General features: G+C 40.0%; 1 long non-coding RNA gene across 1 annotated transcript; it reads left to right on the forward strand.

The window, feature by feature from the left end:
- LOC105045384 (sm-like protein LSM2) lies at positions 1 to 5,069 on the forward strand. The gene is made up of 3 exons (XR_832045.4): positions 1 to 156; positions 253 to 411; positions 4,773 to 5,069. It is a non-coding gene; the product is annotated as a sm-like protein LSM2 (long non-coding RNA).
- Positions 5,070 to 21,835: the final 16,766 nt, after the last annotated feature.

Below are 21,835 nucleotides of genomic sequence, written 5' to 3' on the forward strand. Positions count from 1 at the left end.
GTAAAACCGGACCCTTTCTCACCCCGGTCTACAAAACCATATTAGGAAGGTGAAGCCGGTCGTCTTCAACGAACTCTGCCGCTTGGTTGCCGAGAGCGTTGAGGAGGGTACGAAGGGCGTCTCTGTTTTCAGATTTTTCTCCAGACATCAAATATGGTATGCTCAAAACTATTTGTGCTCTTGTTTACTCGTTAACGCAGAATCCTCCTGAGACATTCTATCGAACGGTTCTCTCTCTTGTTTTTGTTTCAGCTCTTCTTCTCGTATTTCAAGGAGCTGGTGGGGAAGGAAGTGACCGTAGAGCTGAAGAACGACCTTGCCATACGAGGCATCCTCCATTCCGTGGATCAATACCTCAATATAAAGCTCGAGAACACTAGGGTTGTCGATCAAGATAAGTACCCCCACATGGTATTGTTCTGCCCCCACCCCCACTCCCAGTCCGCTTTCTTTTTAATTATCTATTATTATCTTTTTCTGATTCCCAGATTTACAACTTTGCTTGCTTGTTGTTTAGGATTGTCGGGTGCTCAAAAAGGTGCCGACTTGTTGTATCAAAAAAAAAGGTGCAAACTTGGTGCAGATAGAATTAGGGTTTGGGATTATAGTTTAGATCTTCTGCTTGGAGTCTTTTAAAGTTTGCAAAGAAACCTAACTTTACGATGGGAAAACTAAGTGTCTCCGGATTTGCTTGGATAGCAGTAGAGAGATTAGTTTTTTGCTTTATGATTTTATGGGTTGTGATTTGGCTAGTCAAAACTCTGTACGGTTGTTCTTCGTGTTTCTTGCTTTTTTTTTTTTGGGATAAGGGTGTTTCTTCTTCAAGGATATTCGAGATGGTAGAATTGGTCCGTTTTTCATTAGGATTGATTGCTGTGGTGAAGATCAATGCTTATTCAAGGCGAGAGTTCCAGCAGATTGGCAAAGATGATCTAGGTTTGCAGGAGATTAGGTTTTTGAAAATAGTAAAAGAAAGAAAAAGAAAAGGATACAAGAATATGACTTTGAGTAAGCTAGGGCAGGATGTGATTAAAGGCTGAGAGGGAAGATGCAAATGGATGCTTGATGAGGAGGATAAGATTATATAAAAGTTCTATGGGAGGATATGAAGAAACTGGTTTTAATGATCAGCCTAACTTTAATTTGATGCAAGTGATCGAAAAGGATTCAGAGGCTAATCTGAAATGGTTAGGATTTGGGTTACTGGTAATGTAGGGTTTGGAAGAGAAAATATTAGTAGTTGTCGTAGAATTTAGAATCATTAATGTTATACATCCTAATGCTCTTGATCTTTCTCCTTTTTGGGCAACTCTCTTACCAGCCAACTAGCAAAAACTAGGACCATTGGCATCACCTAAGTCATGAATGATAGTCATTTGTAAAATCTTGCTTATTCCACTACGAAGCCTTCTTTTTGGGAATTAGAGTTGTTTTTATCATATAAAAAGAAGAAATAGAAAAGAGGCATCAGGATTCTTGACAAACCACACATGTTGCTCTCCTTAGTTAGCCTTCTTCACATTTGCAATCTGGAGTTCGATAATAAAAATAAAAATATAAACAAATCGATTGATGGACATTAAAGTTAAATTCCATCCTCATTACTACATAAATGAGAACTGAAAAATTTTCAAGTGCCTATAGCTGCATCGGTAAACATGAGGCAAGTGCTATGATCTCTCATACTTCTTGACAGAGAGCCATTTTGATGGTCTAGCACTCAAAATTTGGAAGTGACCTGATCGAAAATTTACTTTGGATATCCTCATGAGAAACTTGGAACCCAGAGTTAGCAAATTACTATTTTTCTGCATCTATGTTCCAAGTGAGAGAGCACAAAATTGCAGGAAGGAAGAGAAATCAAAGAATTTTCTCCGAAAGGAATGCAATTGGAAGGCTGTTTTGTAACAATGCATTATTCTTGATGAAAATTTGGAAGCTACTTGGAAATGCAAAGTACAACAATGCCTTAGATCTCATCTGGAATCAAGTTTCTGATCTCCTACTATTTTCTTCTCAATCTCAGGATTGAATCAATGATTGGCAGTAGTTGTTCCTTGTCCGTTTTGTTACTTCCTCTGTTTTCCTTATTTCTTTTTTCTCTCCTTTCTTCTGATTTTCTGTTTCTCCTCCTCTTGTAATTCTCTTACCTTTCCTCTTCCTTAATAAATTTTGGTGGGTACTACCCTTCTTTACCCCTCAAAAAATAAAATACTGCCTATGTATCCTGGAGTAAATAAATAATGTACATATAGGACAAACTATAGCAAGCCATAGTTTGTGTAGCTCCTCAAAGTAAGGAGTCCTGTACTATTTGGCTACACATAGTTTCTTGTATGTGAGACTGGAGCTTACTGTCTTTATGAGTCTAATTTTTACATTATGACAAAAAATGGAGGAAAGAGAGGAAAAATGGAGCAAGGCCTTTCTTTTCTTTTGTTTTCTCACTATAATCCACTAAACTTCCTCATTTAGTTATCTTATTCCTACTTTTCATACAGTTTTGATCTCTGATCCGTCTACAAGAAAACTGGTCATACTCTGCCTTTTCAATTACTTGGTATTTCAATAAAATTTGCTCACATAACATTGTTTTGGCACCTGTTTTAGGTCCAATGAGCCTAGGTGGTAGCCTAAATACATCTGTACTGTACATGCATGCATATATGCAATGCATTATGTATGTACATATTTACATGCATTTTATTTGTATGTATATGTGTAGTGCATATATCTGCTCTACATTATTAGGACTTCAAATGGGAGTTTTCTTGAAAACAATGAGTACACTTCTGCATGATATCTGCTACAAAGCATCGAGGACCACAGCCCTAAGTTTAAATCCTAAGATACAAACTTGGCTAAGAAAGCTACTTTGCATGTTTGAATGCTGAAAATGTAGATGCTTCAACTTAGACCTATAGGTTAAATTTGTCTTGCTAGCTAACTGCACATAAACTATTGAAAAACTTATGTTCACCACATTTTCTTGAATGAGGGACATCTATGAAGGGAAAAAAATATTCTCTCGAAATGAGGTGGAGTTTTAGTACTCTGGATAATTTATGGGATGAATTTTGTTAATTGGGTTATCAAAGTTGACTTTGAAGGAAGGTGATATGGGAAAATAAATACCAAATGGTAAAAAATTAGTGCCCTGGATTTTGAAATGATTGATACCTTTCTGACATTTGGAAAGAAATGCTTTTAGCTAGGAAGATTTTCTAAGAGGCTGACTTGTTTTTTTCTAAAAAAAAGAATAAACTATGAATTCAAAAACTGCCAAAATAGGATGTAATCCTTGATGTTGTACCATATTGATGTGAAACTGGCACTTGTATGGGTGTTGGGATGCCAAAACTCTGTACTGATATTTATTGGCCGTACTGATGTATCCTGGGCCATATTGTTGCATAATAATGGTACCATACCGACCATACCAGTGGAAACTGATGATTTTTCATTCTTTTTGATGCTGTTAGTTTTAGCGCATACCATGGGTATCGATACCATGCCACTCTGATGGAATAATGATATGAGGTTCAGTCTTGGTATTCAAAACCTTGGAATAAAGCATAAATCTTTTTCTTGTGAGAACAAAATTGTTCCTCTATTTGCAATCTGGTAAAGAACATAAATTCCATGCTGGATTAGTTTTGGGAGGGTTGGCTCCAATATATTGATGCCCCATGCCATCATACAGCTCTCAATGAAGGAGAAATGTTGGTTTGGTGGGATGAAGTATTCTTGGCATTGGTTTCAGTTCTGTTGTACTTATTGTTCAGAGCTTTTGCGGGTGTACTTGACTTATAAGGCCAAACCCAGGTAGATGGGATAAAACTTACTAAAATTTATTTCTTAAATGGCAATTATCACCACTTCCATACTAATCCCTTTAAATGATCGATTGTTGCATTCATACTGTATAAGCCGCATTGTTTATTTGGGAACACATTGTCAAGGACCATATGATCCATTAAATATTTGCTTGATCATTATGGCTAACCTTTTTTTCTATGTAAATGAAGAGAGAACATAATCAATTTTGTCAGTATCACATCAATGACATGTCTGACCGTTGTGCTGGTCCTAAATTTTGTATGGATCGGTGCTATGTACCTTTACTGCTTTCAGTGTAGAGGTTTATTTTTATTTATTTTGGGTAATTGGCTCTTTCCGCCATTGGCTTCTTATCTTGCTGCCATCCAACCAGTTATAGACTGTCCTTCTATAAGTTAGCGTGTACTTTGCCCAGAATAGGGGATGCTGCAAAGTCAGAGCTACACTCTTACATCATGTTTTTGTTCCATAACTTCCAACTATTGATGCTTTCTTTGACTATAACCACTGCGGTATTCTGAGCACTCTCCGTTGTATTTATATCATTTGATCCACAAGGCATATAGCTTTTTTTTTTTTAATAAATCATTAGAAAGGAATCTGTATTACTGTCTTTTGCTTTGAATCATTGTTTCCTCATCCTTCATTGTCGAATGAATCATGTGGAATGATGAATATGTACAATTGGATCATGTCTCAAGTCTTTGTAAGATTTAACCTTTTCTTTTACTAACATAGCATAGATCATTGCGACTATGCTTTTGCACATCAATGCATTGCTTCTCATGCTTTATTTGTTAGTCAAAGTTACACAATTTCATATCGAGAAAACTGCTTCCCATGCTTTCATTATTTATCAAATTTTGAAGGCCTTATGCTATTTTGAAGTCTACAGAATTTAAATATTTTCTGCTGTGCCTGTTATTTTGCAGTTATCGGTAAGAAACTGTTTTATCAGAGGATCTGTAGTGAGATATGTTCAGCTTCCTCCTGATGGAGTGGATATTGATATTCTTCATGATGCCACAAGGAGAGAAGCCCGTGGTAGTTGATAGTGTAGGCAGACTTGCCTGTTATATTCATGGCTCTTCACTAATGGCATGACAAAATTGTGTACTGAAGAAAATGTTGACTCCACTTAATGTTTCTATTTAAGTTATTTGATGCTTGTTATGAATTCTTGCACCAAGATACCTATGATATTTTTAAACATCGATGTTTTTCTTGCATTGTTCTTGGTCCTTGGGATTGCAGACATAAATTTGAAGTCCTCAATACCTAAAATACTCTATTGTCACTACCTTCTTTTTTCCCATGTCTACAACCTGAGCATTTTTATACGCATTTTCACTTGGGTGACATGAATCCACTTCATCTGATTAGGAAAATAGTAAGTCCATAGTCTGTTGTGCCGCTCTATAGCATCCTATATGGGGTGTATTCTATTGATCTTGTACCAGTATGTTGTCTCATATCATATTAATATTCAATATACTATTTCATATCGTATCGAATTACATACTGATATTGTAATAGGATGATATAAGTATGAGAACCGATATGGAGACAGCGGACCTTTAGTGAGTTGATGAATCTATAAAATAGATTTTGATATATTGCATCTGCTTTCTCAAATCAATCCTCCTTTGTCCTAAAGGACATCTAGCTAATATATCATGCTTGCTGACACATTTTATTCTGTTTTTTACCCCATTGCTACAGCCTCAACATTTTCATAAGCACTTTCACTTTAGTCACGTGAATCTTCTTGTGAAGAGCAATGCTTGATGAACAATGTGCAGGTGAAGCCTGCCATGGAACAACTGATAGGTTTATGGAGATGGAACTAGACTCTGCGATTGCCATTGGGATAATAATCCTGGATGCTGCTCTGAGGATTTGGAGTGCCAAACGTTGCCATTTATGAAGCCAAAAGTTGTTGCAGGCTTGCATTGCAGTGCAGGTTTGCCTGACGCGCAGTGCAGATACCCTGGTTTCTGATGCAAAATATAAAGGGAAATGAAGCTTTAGGCAGATCACTAAATAATAAATCCTAGCTTCCATATCTAATACGCTGGCCGAAAAAGGCCTGATATCAAATTAGGCCTGGCCCACTTGATCGGCCCAACAGCTTGGCTAGGCCCAAAAAGGAAAATAAAATTAAAAAATAATATGCAAGTGGAAGAAGAAGTCTCCTGATGGGGGTCTTCTTCCTCCCAATTTCATTGGAGGAGGCCAATGCCAAAAGAAATTTCGATGCCACCTCCGTTTTATTTAAGGACCCCTGTCCTCTCTACCATCACACATTAGAGAATCCAAAGTTTGTTGGAGAGTTTTCTCTTCTCTTCTTCTCATAAATCCTCCTTTCCAACCTTCTTAGCTCAAGGAGCTTGAATTCTAGCTGGCCAATTGCGAGATTTAGTTGAAAAAAGTGGTGCTCTGTTCCTTCGATGTTTCCTTTGATTTTTTTCAATCTTCTTTTTCCTTTTTCTGATTATCTTTGCGGCCAATCTTAGGGTAGGGAAACCTTAGCTATGCTACCATGGCCATAGCCCCCGCTAGCCATGGCCATTCCAGTTGGAGCTCTCCTCTATTTCTGTTTCACCACGTACTCGAGGAAAGAAAGGAGGAAAGAAAAAAATAATAATAAAAAATAAAGAAAAAAAAAAAGAGAAGAAAAGAATCTCTCTTCTCTCTCTTCCTACTTTTTCTCTCTAAAATCTATCTCCACATGGTTTTTTTCTCTACTATGATTTTTTAGGTCTTAGATAAAGATTTTCTCTCAATGATTTTGATTAATCCTGATGAAAGAGATCCTACTTCATGGCTATCAGCTGGCATACTAGTTCCCACTCCGGCTAGGCCAAGCACCACTGGATTTTATCATTAATTACATCTTGACATCTAAGCATAATTATTGATTTATAGTTGATTAATTTGGATGTCCTAAATTGAATCAATCGAGATGTCCAATGCTACAACTTGACCAGTCCCTTGAGGGGTCGGAACTTAGTATCTCTATTTTTAAAATAATTATGATTAAATTTGATAAAAATATAATTTTTATTATTAGGTTCTGAAGAACATCTCAGGATTAGTTAGATTTATTTGCTCGTTGTTTATATAAGGTAAGTAATGACATGCCCCTTCTCGATTTTTTATTTATATAATATTAATTTTAACATCAAATAAATCGTAAATCGATTTACATGCGGTTTCTCAAGTTTATGAAACTATGTTTTTAATAAAAAATTAATGTATAATTTTAAAATAATATTTCTCAGATTCTTTCTATAATTGTTTACTAACCTTATATCATATAAGCAAAATTTGATTACTTAATGAAACATATATTATTCTGTAAAAAGAATTAGATAAATTACAAAAATACCCCTCAATTATAATCTAATTTTACTTACATTTTTTCAATTTTAAAAAGTACCAAACTAATCTTTTAAATTTTCTAGATATTTCAAAATGTTCATGCTGTTCACTTACCAACAAATAATATTAGCTTGCTATTTTAATGGATGAAAATGCCCCTCACTCTCGGAGGGATCACTGATAAGGAAGGGACGGGGTGGAGGAAGCCGTTATGGAGGTGGAGAGCAGGGTCATGGAGGTCAGTGTGGAGGGAAAGCATGGCATCAAAGGCCTTATGGATGAGATTAGCGCAGGTAGACATGGGTATTGGACTAGGCCATGCATTGGGCCGGGCTACCTATGACACGGCTCGACCCGACACAAAGCGGGCCGTGCCAAGCACAATCTGCTTGCTATAGTAACGAGCCATGTTAGACATGGCCTATATAGGGAGGTCGGACTAGGCCGGGGTTTTGTGGCCCATGGCCTAGGCTCGACATGGCCCATATGGGCTAGCACGACCCATGGACTAAGTACAGCACGGCCGTGTGCCAACTGGCCCCCTTAAGATGGGCTATGCCTTGGCATGGCCCATTTATAACTATTATGGGCCATGCCAGGCACGGCCTGTAATAATTTTTGTAAAATTTAAAATATAATTTTTTATAAATTAAAAGAAAGTTAGGGAGTAAATATAAAAAAGATGAGAGGATGTTAGATTTTTTTATAAAAATAAAAAGTCACCTTGTAATGGACCAATGGTAGGAGATTTGGTATGGACCCCTATCGATTTATTAATAAAAATTAAAATGGTACAAGAGAGGAAAGGGGCTAGGCCTGACATCCAGAATATAATGGGGAAGAAAAGAAATTAAGGTGACCCACCTCAATAATTAAAAGATAAAAGATACAATTATAAAAAATTAAAAATTAAAAATAAATAATAAAAATCTTAGTAATCATCGGTAGTATTTGTGTCGTCATCATTGGATATTGTATTTATAGAAATCTAAATATTTTTATTTTTTTAAATTATCTCTAAAACTAGTATTTTACGATTGTTGGGAGGGATAGAACTGTACATATTTTTACTTTTCCAAATTGCCTCTAAAATTAGCTTTTGGAGGGATAAAATAGTAAACATACAAAAAAGTAACCATTTATGGCTATTGGTGGGCCTAACTGGGACATGGGTTATGCTAGTCGCGTGTCGTGCTGTGCTTGGCACGGCCCGCCACCCCCTGGGCCATGGGCCGGGCCAAGATAGGGGGTTGGGTTAAACGTGCTATGTCTAGAATGGCCCGTTTAGTAAATGGGCTATGTCAGGCACAGTTGGTTAAGGCAGCGGCCTGGTTGGTGGCGAGCACGGCACGGCACAGCCCACTGCCGAAGTCTAAGAGCAGGAGGTGGAGAAAGGGTGAGAAAAAAAGGGAGGAGGGGGCACCAATGAGCAAGCGAAGGAGGTGGAGGGAGTTGGAGGGAGAGGACTCATGGGCGAGTTTGTAGGAAGAGAAGTGCGTGAAAAGGAAAGGGAGAGGAGGGGTAGCCGCAAGAAAGGGGCGAAGGTGTAGGGAGTCGTTGAGGAAGGAGATGGCTCATGGATGGCTTGGAGGAGGAGGATAAGAAGCAGAAGTGGGTGAAGAAGATAGGGAGAGGGGGAAGAAGGGGTTGCCAATGAAGAATGGATGGAGGTAGAGGGAGTTGTCATGGAGGGAGAGAGCTTATGGATAGACTTGGAAGAGGAGCAAGATAAGGAGAAATGAATGAGGTGGAAGAAGAGGAGAGGGAAGAAGGGCTCATTAGCGAGGAATGGGTAGAGGTAGAGAGTCATCATGGAGGGAGTGGCCTCATGGATAGATTTGGAGGAAGATGAGGAGGAAAAGTGAATGAGGAGGAAGGAGAGAAGGAGAAAGAATGGGTTGTCGGTGGAGAATAGATGGAGATGGATGGAGCTGCCATGGAGGGGAAGGGCTTATGGGTGGGCTTGGAGGAGAACCACAAGGAGAAGAGGATGAGAAGAAAGAGGACAATGGGGAAGAAGGAGGGAAAAGGAGGGAAGTCGGCGACGGAGGAGGGAAGCAATCAAAGAGGATGGAGGGGGAGGAGGTGGGGATAATGAAATTTTGATTATTTTATAAAATGATAATATTATATGATGCTCAAATAGTATCATTCGTTAATGAAGATAAACAATAGAATCATTTTGAAACATCTCAAAAACTTAAAGGGCTAATTTAATATTTTTTAAAGTCGAAGAGTTATAGGTAAAATTGGATTAAAGTTGAAAGGATATTTCTGTAATTTATCTAAAAAAAATTGGATATATATCAGAATCAGCCTCACTATATTTTGGATGCTGCCGATTGAGGATTATGTATTGGTACTCTGACTATTACTAAGATCATTGTTCTATTTTTGACCCCACCATAAGATATAAATATGATATCCTGGCCCATGTCACAGAGTGTAAGTATTGTATTTTAGCACATGCTACAAGATATAAGTGCAGTATTATGGCCCACTCCATAGGGTACAAGTGCGATTTTATTCTAGCCTACCCACAAGATATAAGTATGGTCATGGCTAATAATTATCAAGTTGTACATGATTTGTTTCAGATCAAATTTATGATTATATATATAAATATTTGAAAGATATTGGTTTTTCAGGATTTATGTTTTGAAAAAGAATTGATTATATCTTTATTCTGATTTATGAAAATTTATATATGACTATTGTATCTTATGTTATAATATAAATTATTTAGTTAAGATATTTATTACTTATTAAATTACCTAACTTATTATCTTTTTTTTCTTTTCAGTTTCAGATATTTAATTCTGGATATGAGTACTACTTTAGGAGTAAAACTAGAAGCGAGATTTGACATATTAGTATAATTTAAATTTAGATTTATTATTATATTTTATAAGATTATTAATTAAAATTTATATGATATAAGGTATTCATTATTTATTAGGTTGTTTAGTTTATTAACTCTTTTTTCTTTTCAGATTCAAATATTTAATTCTAAACATAGGTACTAATTTAGAAGTGAAATTAGAAGCGAGACTTGATAGTATATAGTTTCAATTTAGATTTATTATTATATTTTGAAGGATTATTAATTAAGATTTAAATGATGTAAGATTTTTAAAATATTATTTATCAAGTGGATTTGTTAATTAATTAAAATTAAAATTTAGTTATTTAACTTATTTCTATTTTGATACATTTGATATTATGTTGGAATATCTTGTACATTTATGGAGAGAGTTCTTCATGAATTTGTGGTGGTTGCCGTAATTGTTGGCTCACGTTCTATGATTGTGGGTGCGACGGATACTTATCCTACTCTTAGGGAACCTTCAGATGAACCTGATCTCCCCCCTCGTGATACTAACAACCCCAAGCAGGGGAGCATCCCTTGTATATCCCAAGCCAATTGAGTCCACCAGCCTTAAATGAGTTGTTATGTTTGAAACCTTAGACATGTAGATTAAAACCAAAACATCAAATGAACAATAACTAAAAGCCTAAAACCATAAGTTGGTCCAATGGATAAGTAGGTAACCAACTAGTCATCATGCTTGAATCAAAGAATATACTGAAAATGTCACTGGAGAGGTGCAAATTGCCATCCAACATGGTATATGCCGCATTCATCTTCCAAGCACCAGCACTATGGGCACCAAGACAAAGCATTAACAAAAATTGGTACATGACAAAAGAATGCTTCCAAAACCTCTAAGAATCTTATATGCTTCCAAAACTTGGATCCAAGGGAGCACTGATGAATGCCTACAAGTCTTCATCCAGACAGAAGACATAATTTTCAGCTCCATCTTGGACACTTGACTGAAGCCTTTCGGTAATCACCTACTCTTTTTTCAAAAAAATTGGCCTTCCTCATGATTAAACAGAAAAAAATATGGCAAAGATTAAGCATAATTTTGCTGCATCAAGAGCTGTAATGCAACAAAGCTCATCATGACTTCCACGAACACATTCATAAACAGTGCTGGAGCAAAACAAGCTCTCTCTCTTTTTTTCTTTTTTTCTTTTTTTTTTTCTCTTCTGAACCAATAGATGATCTGCCATAGATTTTATGTAAGGACTCGTGAGATCTGAATTCATCCCTATTCATGCACAGGGAAGAGCCTCGCAAATAAAATTTCAATTTCTACAGCATCATGAACAATCTGGTGCACCTTTTGCCAACTCAAAGGTTCAAGGAGCAAGTAGAAAAGTTATGAACATCCAAGACTGGATTGTTTAACTCTATAATTGTAGCATTATATGGAAACTATCTTGGGATCAACTTGTCAACAACTCCATAAAGTTATGGGAAAGGGTGATAGAAAAAAGAAAATCGACAGCATTTTCAAATCACCAATTTGGTTTCATACCACAAGGTCAACAATAAATGCTATTTTCTTCTGACAACTAATAGAAAATTTAAAAAATTAGAGAATGTCCATAGATGATATTAAGCAAATTCAATAAAGACACAGGACACCAAGAAAGATAATTTGGTGGGCTCTATCCCTATAGAAACAAGGTATGCATTATATATTTAATATTATCAAGGACATGCATGCCAGAACGATGCCAAGTAAATCATACAAATTAGTTATGTTGCATGGGAGAGAGTTGAATATTTAACTTGCCTTATATCAATGGAGGTCAGGAACTTTTTATTTGCACATAATAGGAGCCCTACAGTACTTTCTGTGAACCTTAAGTTTTCGATAACGATCTATTTTTTCTAAATAAGGAGCTAAGCAATTAAGAGGGTTTGTTCATGAGAGAAGGTTATTAACTGATACGTAGGTGTGAAGGTCGTTGAGGTGACCTATAACTTAGTTGGAAGGAAATTATGCAAAATTCACTTTTCTAAATAATCAGATTGATGTCCTATACACAACGCATTTTTTATATTATAGTTAGAAAGGATGGATTAAAAAGAAGGGAAACAAAATCTCACAGTGAAACCTGCCATTAGAGTGGTGAATGAATCTTACAGGGTCTAAATTAAATATTTGAGTAAGAAATATTTTATGACCTTATTACCTTCTAGCTAATAATTAATGCGGCTTATGTTCTTAATGGTAAAATTGATAGGCATAGTGCGTTAGCATCTGTTGATATACTTGTAATGATAGTATTTCCAAGGTTTCTGAGTAAAATCTTTCTGCTAAGCTTGCTTATAGATTATTATCATTACAAAATTATTTTACGAATAGAGGAATAGATGTGAAATGGAAAATTTCTTTTTCCTTCTTTTTCTTTTTTTTGGAGATTAGGAGGGGCTAATTCCTTCTTTCTACATTTTACCTACCTTACCACTTGAGGTTTGGCTTCAACCGAAATTGAACACCTGTCCTCTTGCCACTTTAGAAAGAAGTGATACAATTTAAGGAAGTGCTCAGTGACAGAGAGTAACATAGAGTACTGGTATCTTGCATATGCAATGCATCTAATTTATTCAAGAGAAAATATATTTAATGGATGCTACAGCTTAAGAATCATGATTGATGACTTTGCTGGTGCTCATTCCCTTGCAATTTCCTTTTCCATTTCAGTTGTCTTATAGTACAAATGAGAAATAGAGTGCACTCTGCATGATAGGAAAAGAGTGATGTGGATAAAAACAATCCATTCAACTAGTAGAAAGTAACAACTAAACATGAGTATTCTACCCAAAAAAAAAAAAAAAAACAACTAAACATGAGCAAGGAGGGTGAGTTGAACAAGTCATGGGTGGAGACACGTGGATCCCACCCTTAGGCGTTTAGAAATAAGTGCATATAGGTAAACATTTATTTGTGCCATAAAGTCATTGGCTCTTATTAGTGAAGTTAATAGATAAATAGCTTAGTATAAGGTATGTTATATGCATGTATGAAAATGAGATGGGATTTTACGTGCGATCTATTACTTCAAAGTCTATTATACAAATTTATTTAGAACTTTAATATCTTAGAATTTGCATCATGAATTATTTTTTTTTCCTAAGTTGTAATATTTCTCATGCATTACTGTCGTTACAAAGTTGTTTTATATTCAAAGGTTGAAAAACCTCAAAAAAATTTGGTCCGCATGGATTGGAAGAAGTTTGGCTTATAAAATATTAGCACTGCACATGCATTAATCCTACGAAAAATTATAGTTTGACCTTGTCAATTTTAGGTGATTCTCACATGTACCCATTCGTCTTTAAAAATTTTCAAAATGGCTTCTCAAGTTTCTAAATCATTCCACTATGGTCCTCTGACTCATCAGCGAGCCAATGTCGTCAGCCTGTCTTTCATGTAACCAAAATGCCCTCACCCTCTTGAAATATCTTCGGAAGTCCATTTCATTATCCTCTCAATTTTTAGCTTCTTTTCTCCCTATTAGCCGGTGCTCATGGACATTTCGAACAAGCCACAAATAAATATTATTTTTTAATTTTCATAAAAAATTAAAATCCTCACTGGTATCGATGTACCAGCATACAATCCTCATTGACAGGGTATCGATATATCAATACATAATTTTTACTGACAGGATATTGATATATCCATGCATAATCCTCACTGGCAAGATATCAATATATCCATATATAATCCTCATTGATAGGATATCGATATACTAGTGCACAATCCTCACTAGTAGGATATCGATATACCAATGTATAATCCCCATTAACAGGATTTCAATACACAGGCTGCGAGTCAAAATCCATCTCGAATCAAATCTTTTTTGATGAGATCGATTTCATATTTTAATCTAGCAATACACAAAATCATTCAAAATCAAAATCAATCGGTTGTTATTCATAATAGAATCAATATCTTCAATAATACATTAAATAATTCTATAATAAATTTGATAAATAAATATCATGCTTCAAATTCATAAATTATAAATAATATAATTCAAAATTTAATATTATAAATACTGTATAATCTATCGATGAATCTAAAAAGTGAAGTATTACTTACCTCATATATACTCCAACAAACCTAAATGATTCTAGAAATTTTTTTTCAAAACCTTTAATTAATAGATCATATCATAGTATCCCAACTGTTGGACATCTTCTTATCGAGATGACTACACTCCTATATAAAATTGAGTCCAATAATTAGAGGGAATATAGATAATTAAGAAAGACATGATGCACATGTAGTCACATCCAGCGATGCTGGTCAGTTCAGTCATCAAACTTCATCTAATCAAGAATAGACTAGGATATGGTTGTTCAATGGATATCGAAGGTGATCAATCAGTAGTGTCCGATAAGAGCAAGGTGGAGGATAGTATGTCATCCAATAGTCAAAGTAGGTGTCGGCATACTATCCAACGGATCAAAATCATTGAAAGAAAGTTCTTTACAGAATCAATCCTAGAGAAAAAACTTTATAGCAAGAGATAATTCTAGAGAGAAACTTATAGAAAGAGAAAGTAGGAGAAGCAAATAAAGAGAGAGAAGGAAGAGAGAAGAGAGAGAAACTCTCTCTCTCTCTCTCTTTTTCTTTTTTTCCTTTCTTTTTTTCCTTTTCTTTTTTTTTCTTTTTCTTCTTTCTCTTTCCTTCTTGACGAAATAAGGGATTCTGGTTCCCCTTCTATTCTCGAAATAGGAGAGCATCATCAACATGGCTACGGCCCGTAGTGGTTGAGGCCACGGTGGCACAGTCAGCAATTATCATCCGATGGTTGGCAGTGACTATTAGCACCAACAAAATTGAAAAGAGTAGTGCAAAAATAAAGGAAAACTAGGGCTCGATTTCCTCATTAAAAATTTGACGACAACCGATCGAAAACCATGATCTAACCACTAAAGAAAAGAGAGAAGATGACTATTTAAGAGATGGAGGGGACTTTATCTTGTCTATGGTGGTGCTTGGCTATAATTCTGATGGAAACCATCGGGCGAAAACTCGCAAAATCTAGTGTGATTCCTTAAAGTTGGGGTCTCTATCTCCAATGGAAAAGATAGAAACCCTTCTTTCCATTAAATAGAGCCGGACGGGGGGGGGGGGAAATTGACTCCCTCCTGTCGATTTTCAGCTTTGATTGGGACTCCATCGGGGAAGAAAACTCCCACCAGGAGTCTTCTCTCAATTTTTTTCATCTAATGCTTTAATAGTCGTGCAGGATGATTGGGTTGGTTAAGTGGACCAGGCCCAGTTGATTTCGGGTTCGTTTGGGCTGGGATATTACACTACGGCTGCATGATTGATCATCTAGGCTGAGCTGGGTGCTTGAAAGAGGTGGAGCAGCTGATCAAGATAGTGAAATTTGTGGGGGTATGTTGGCTGTTGCTAGAACTCTCAAAAATTTAAGATTGTGGGGAGTGCTGCAGTGACTTTAGCAAGGTTGGAGCCCACTCGTGGGGCAGCAAGAGTACACCTGGCTAGTATCTATGTAGATGTGGATAGGTGGAGCGAAGCATTCTTGTTAGAAGAGTGCTGCGGTCAATCCCCTCGTCGTCCGATCGTCTGGGATGCGCACCTGTAAGAAAAGTTCTCACTGATCGGAGATGCCTCCGGTGGGGATCCTCCGATGGTCAAGTCAGAGAGGAAACTAGGTAACAGTAAAAAAAATCAGGGGGCTCAACGAGAGGGAGAGAGCTCGAGAGCTTACCAAAACTGTTGCCTTACCCCGTTTTATAGTGAAATACGGTATGGTCCTGCCATTAATGGTGCAGACAATTGAGGAGTTGTCAAATCATCGGGGGCTGTCAAATCGACGTGGGTTGTCAAGTCATCAGGATTAACCCATGTCCTTGGCAGGATAATACCCCAGGGCGGTCGTACAGCATGTCCTTGACAGGACAACAGTCCATAGCAGTTGTACGGTGTTTGGACAGGCTGGCCGACTATATGTCGGTATTCGACTGTCGGGACGTCGGGTGATGACTCAAAAACACCATCGGATGATCTGGTGCCTTGTGGAAGTCGGATGTCGGCCGCCACCCCCGACAGTGGGTCGGTGATATGGGTTCGACCATTCGGCCGGTTGAAAATAGTATTGATCGGTTCGGCCGGCATGCCTTCAATCGGATATCATCGGCAGTCATTGTCGCAGTCGTCTGTCCGTCCGGTGGGTAGAGTCGGGCATCGGTCGGACCGTTCCGAGGATAAATCGGCATATGGGGGTCGGTCGGTATATCCCAACAGTTGCCCCCCCCACTCCTGAGTCCGATGTCGTGTTGGCCCACGTGAATACGTGGGCGATGGCCTCGGGCGAAAGGAGTGGTTTTCCATCACGTCATGCCCCGACTCTGGCGACCATACCTCATTAGGACGTTCGGTAGGATCCAGCGTAGTCGATCAAGGTAGTCAGTGGCATGCGCCATGCTAAGGGCAGGGAAGCCCCGATCGCAGGCCGACGTCCCGACTGTCGTACAGGCTGCATAGGATCCAATGGTCGAGAGCCGTCCCGACTGCAGGTCAAGCATCCGTCACCCAGACCTTGGTCGGGCGTGCACGTTGGGCCGAGTGTCAGCCATTCTCCAAACGTAGCTTGTCGACACGATCATTCCGTAGAATCTGATAGTCGAGTAGCGTCCGACGTATTCGGTTAGGATAACGATGACAAGTCGAATATCCGTTGCCCGGACCTTGGTCGGACGTGCACGTCGGGACGTATGATAAACGGTGGCAAGCCGAATATCCTTCGACCAGTCATGACCAAGTCGGTATATCGCGAGAGCGATCGTGGTCGTCTTGACGTTTTGCCCTTCTTAGTCGAAGCTAAGTCGGCAAGTTAGCCAGCCGCATTGATCGAGAGTCGACTGTGGAAGGAGCGCGGCTTCAACTTAGAGATATTTCATCACCAGTGCTGGCCTTCCGTTAGTGTAGACAGAACGATCCTCGTGGGAGTTCGATGTGTCGTCAGCAATCGAGCCATTGGTTCAACGATCGGGCCGTTGGTTCGGCGATCAGGCCGTCGGTTCGGCGATCGAGCTGTAGGTTCGGCGATCGAGCCATCAGTTCGGCGATCGAGCCATCGATTCGATGATCGGGCCATCAGTTCGGCGATCGGGCCGTCAGTTCAACGATCGAGCCATCGGTTCGGTGATCGAGCCATCGGTTCGGCGATCGGGCCGTCAGTTCGGCGATCGAGCCATCGATTCGATGATCGGGCCGTCGGTTCGATGATTGAGTCATCGATTCGATGATCGAGCCATCGGTTCGACGATCGAGCCATCAGTTCGGCGATCGAGCCGTCAGTTCGGCGATCGAGCCGTCGGTTCGACGATCGGGCCGTCGGTTCGGCGATCGAGCCGTCGGTTCGGCAATCGAGCCGTAGGTTCGACGATCGAGCCGTCGGTTCGGCGATCGGGCCCTCAGTTCAGCAAGCGATCGAGCCATCGGTTCGACGATCGGACCGTCGGTTCGACGATCGATTCGATACTTTTCGAGATACCCTCATCGTATGAGGACCTCTATTTCATCCTTGAGTTGGATGCATTGCTTGATGTTGTGACCGTGGCCCCGATGGAATCGACAGTATTTTCTCCGATCGCAGCCCTTTGCCTTCAGAGGCAGAGGCTGTTGTAGATATTCTGCTCCTTCGATCTCCATCAGGATCTGCGCATGAGGAGCAGAGAGAGGGGTGTAAGAGTCATACCTGCAATGCGTCAGTCTCGGACTCCACCGTCGGGGCGATCTCGAGCTCCGTCGTCGGGGCGAGACCCGTTTATCGGTCGGGGGCCTGCTGGGTTCAGCAGCAGCTCGATTTTTCTTCCACTTCTCCTTTTGGCCCATGCCCTCGATCAGGCGCTGGTCGAAAGCTCCTTCGTCCATGCGCATATATTTGTACGCGCGCTCCAGCAATTTGGCATACATCTGGGGAGGGTCTTGTCCAAGGAATATGTGAATCGGGATCCCCTTAGCCTCCTCTAAATGGCCGAGATAGCCATATCTTCGTTAAGGTTCTGAACCTCAAGTGTAGCCGTGTTGAATCGGATCACAAAGTGTCGGAGTGTCTTGTTTTCTCCCTGCTTGAGGGAGAAAAGACTGTCCGAGGTTCGTGGCGGTTTCCGACTGGTGCTGAAATGGGCCACGAAAGAATGCTCGAGCTGCGCGAAGGAGTGGATACCTTCTGAGCAGAGGCCAGAGTACCAGGCCCTGGCAACTTTACGAAGTGTGGCGGGGAAGCCGATGCAGAGAAGGGCATCGGTTGCCCCTTGAATTGTCATGAGAGCCATGTAGCTCTCCAGATGGATGATTGGGTTGGTGGAGCCGTCGTAAGGCTCCACATGAGGCATCTTGATCCGACTAGGGATCGGTTCGTCGAGGATAAATCGGGAGAGAGGTTGGGTGGTCCAGAAGTCGACGTCGTTTGAAGACTTCTGACTATCCGCCTAGAGTTGGGCAAGCTGACGGTTGATTTCTTCGAACTTACGTTCATAGTCGTCCAACCGTCGGTATTGAGAAACCCCAGGGGTCGAACCTCCCGACGAATTTGAGAGTGAGGCGGACGGTGTTCGCGATCGCTTCTCCTTCCTCGCTCACTCCAGCTGAGAAGGAGAGGGACGTCGAGATCGGTGGGTGTGGCACCGTGGCCGCCTCCCCCCTTCTCGATGGGAGTGCTGAGACGGCTGCTCTTGAGGAGGAGACGGAAGTTGACGCGGGCGTCGGCAGCTGCTTCTGGACGGCATAGGGTGCACCGCCGGTTGTTCCGCTGACGATTGCGGCAACTGAGTCGGTTGTTGTTGGAGATTTTTGACCGCATCCGTCAGAACGGTCATTTGCCGCACGATCGCCGCGATCTGTGCCTCCGTAATCACCACCGGGTGCGGAGAGCTGGGTTCCTCTATGGAGGGTAAAGGAGGAGCCTCTTTCCGACGGGAAGAGTGCCTCGCCGATCCGATAGCTTTCGATCGCTGAGCCTTGATTTTTGTCATCTCGAGAGGTTTTTCAAGCTCTATGGAGCTCACTGTCTTACCTCTGTCGACCCCTACCTGGCGTGCCAAATCTATTGCGGCCAATCCCCTCGTCGCCCAATCGCCCGGGACGCGCACCTGCAAGGAAAGTCCTCACTGACCGGAGATGCCTCCGACGGAGATCCTCCGACTGTCAAGTCAGAGAGGAGACTAGGCAACAGTGAAAAAAATCAGGGGGCTCAGCGAGAGGGAGAGAGCTCGAGAGCTTAAGAGCTTTTCGAGAGCTTACCAAAACTATTGCCTTATCCCGTTTTATAGTGGAATGCGGTATGATCCCGCCATTAATGGTGCAGACAACTGAGGAGTTGTCAAATCGCCGGGGGCTGTCAAATTGGCGTGGGTTGTCAGGTCATCAAGATTAACCCATATCATTGGCAGGACAATGTCCCAGGACGGTCATACAGCATGTCCTTGACAGGACAACAGCCCATAGCGGTTGTACGGCGTTTGGACGGGCTGGCCGACTATATGTCGGTATTCGATTGCCGGGACGTCGGGTGATGACTCGAAAACACCATCGGATGATCTGGTGCCTTGTGGAAGTCGGACGTCGGCTGCCACCCCCGACAGTGGGTCGGTGATATGGGTTCGGCCGTTCTGCCGATTGAAAATAGTATTGGTCGGTTCGGTCGGATATCGTCGGTAGTCATTATTGAAGTCGTCTGTCCATCCGGTGGGTAGAGTCGGGCGTCGGTCGGACCGTTCCGAGGATAAGTCGGCGTATAGAGATCGTCCGGTATATCGCAACAGAGAGCAATGCAGAGTGGTAGGCTGAAGAAGATGCCGAATGTGGTGGAATTTTATGAATAATTGCATTGGTGGACTCGTGTCCGAGCGCTGATGCAAAGTCTATTTTCCAATGATGATCATATTGCCTGCATCATTATTTGGTTGGTCTGAAGTCATGGTCAAACTGTGGAGGAGCAAATTCTTGGGATGTTGGCTATTAAGATGGAAATTTGTGGTTAAAAGGCTTGATTTAATTATCTATGACAATAGGTTTATATATACTTCATATGAGATTACATCAAAAGGATTGCACATACATGCAAAGAAAATCTGCATGAATATGTACAATCTCGGCATGAAGCATGTAATGAAATTTGATCAAGGATTGGAATATAACTTGATTGCATATCTAGCTATATCATAGTTGGTCATATCTGCCAAACACAGTTGCATGATTTGCCGAGATAATCAAGGAGTGATTTTCATCACATGATGTTACATAGCCGGCCATATCTGTTGAATCTTTTTGCATGATTTTCCGAGAGAATCAAGGAGATTCTGATCACAAGAGATTGCATAATTTTCATCATTGGCAAGGATGCTTCTGCAAATTGTGGATCATCAGCATGATGCAGTGGAATTGTTAATGCTGTGCAACTCTACTACTTGTGCAATCACAAGGGATTTAAGCAAAGGGATCAACAAAATGAAGAATGAGATGAAAAGAAATAGATTATTCCCAGTACCATAGCCTTGGAGAATCATCTAAATTGAGATATTTGAAATTATGAACTCAGTAATGCCTTTGGCAGATAAATGCATCATACACTCATAACAGAGGCAGGCTATAACACAAAGCACTCAAATTTACAGCAACAGTACATCCAACAGGTGAACTTCTCCATTGCAGCTCCTGCTTGAGATTTGACCTGATGCATCATCACTTTAGTACTTAGGATTGGATAGAATCTTCGGCTTATCAGTCAATAAAAGAAGCATATTTGAATTGGCTGCATTTGAACTTATAGTCTGTGAGTAACTTCCATGCCGTGGCTATAACTGTAAACTTCTTGCATAGAGTAGGTGGTTTTGACACCAGCTGCTTTACCTTGGTGCCAGGGCAGGCCAAGATATTACAGTGAGCCCACCTGTCCCAGTCTACTTTCTTCAATGGAAAAGAATATTTCTCTGGATGTTAATATGTTTTGGTATTACACATAAATTCCATAAGGGTATTGGTTTTCTGTTTTATGTGTCAAAATTATAAAATTTTGAATGATCAAAAAAAATTGTTCAGCTATTATTCTCGAAACTGATGGCTTCAACTGGAGTTAGCTATGGATGTTAACTTTTTACTCGATCAAATGTGGACTAAATGTAACAGTTTTTTAGATCTTGTTTGGACATGGTGATTGAATATCTGTCTATAGTTAAGCAGGGCCAGGGGGTTATTCAGCATAAATGTCGGTTAGGATTCTTGAGGTGAAAGTTCACAAGTCTGAAATATTGTTTTAAACCAAGAATGCCTCATCATGACAGTTGCATTTGGTTCTAGAATAAGGAAAAAATGGAAGAGGAATAGTTATGCCTCAAGTTGTTCCTATATAATTTTGGATACATTATCTGGAATAACTCTAGGTTCAAGTTGTTTTTGTTCATTTAAAGGAACCAAAAGGGATCTATGCCAAGAAATCTTTGACAACTTTCACTTGGTAGTCATGCCTGCTGTAAACAAATTTAGCTGAAAAAACTATTCTTATGCCTGTTTAGAAAAGCTACCTGTACTGACAACTTGGTTATTTGCTTCTCATCTCAGGGTCCATTTCAAGTGCATCAAATTATCTTAGAAGTATCTCATCTGATATTCTGTCCAACAGAATTTGCTTTTGGCTACGACTGTAGTGAACCTCCGGTTCGATTGTCGTGATTTGCTTCATAATTTTGTTTCGCAGCTGTGAA

Source organism: Elaeis guineensis, chromosome 5 (genome assembly GCF_000442705.2).
Source record: "Elaeis guineensis isolate ETL-2024a chromosome 5, EG11, whole genome shotgun sequence".
Taxonomy (NCBI): Eukaryota; Viridiplantae; Streptophyta; class Magnoliopsida; order Arecales; family Arecaceae; genus Elaeis; species Elaeis guineensis.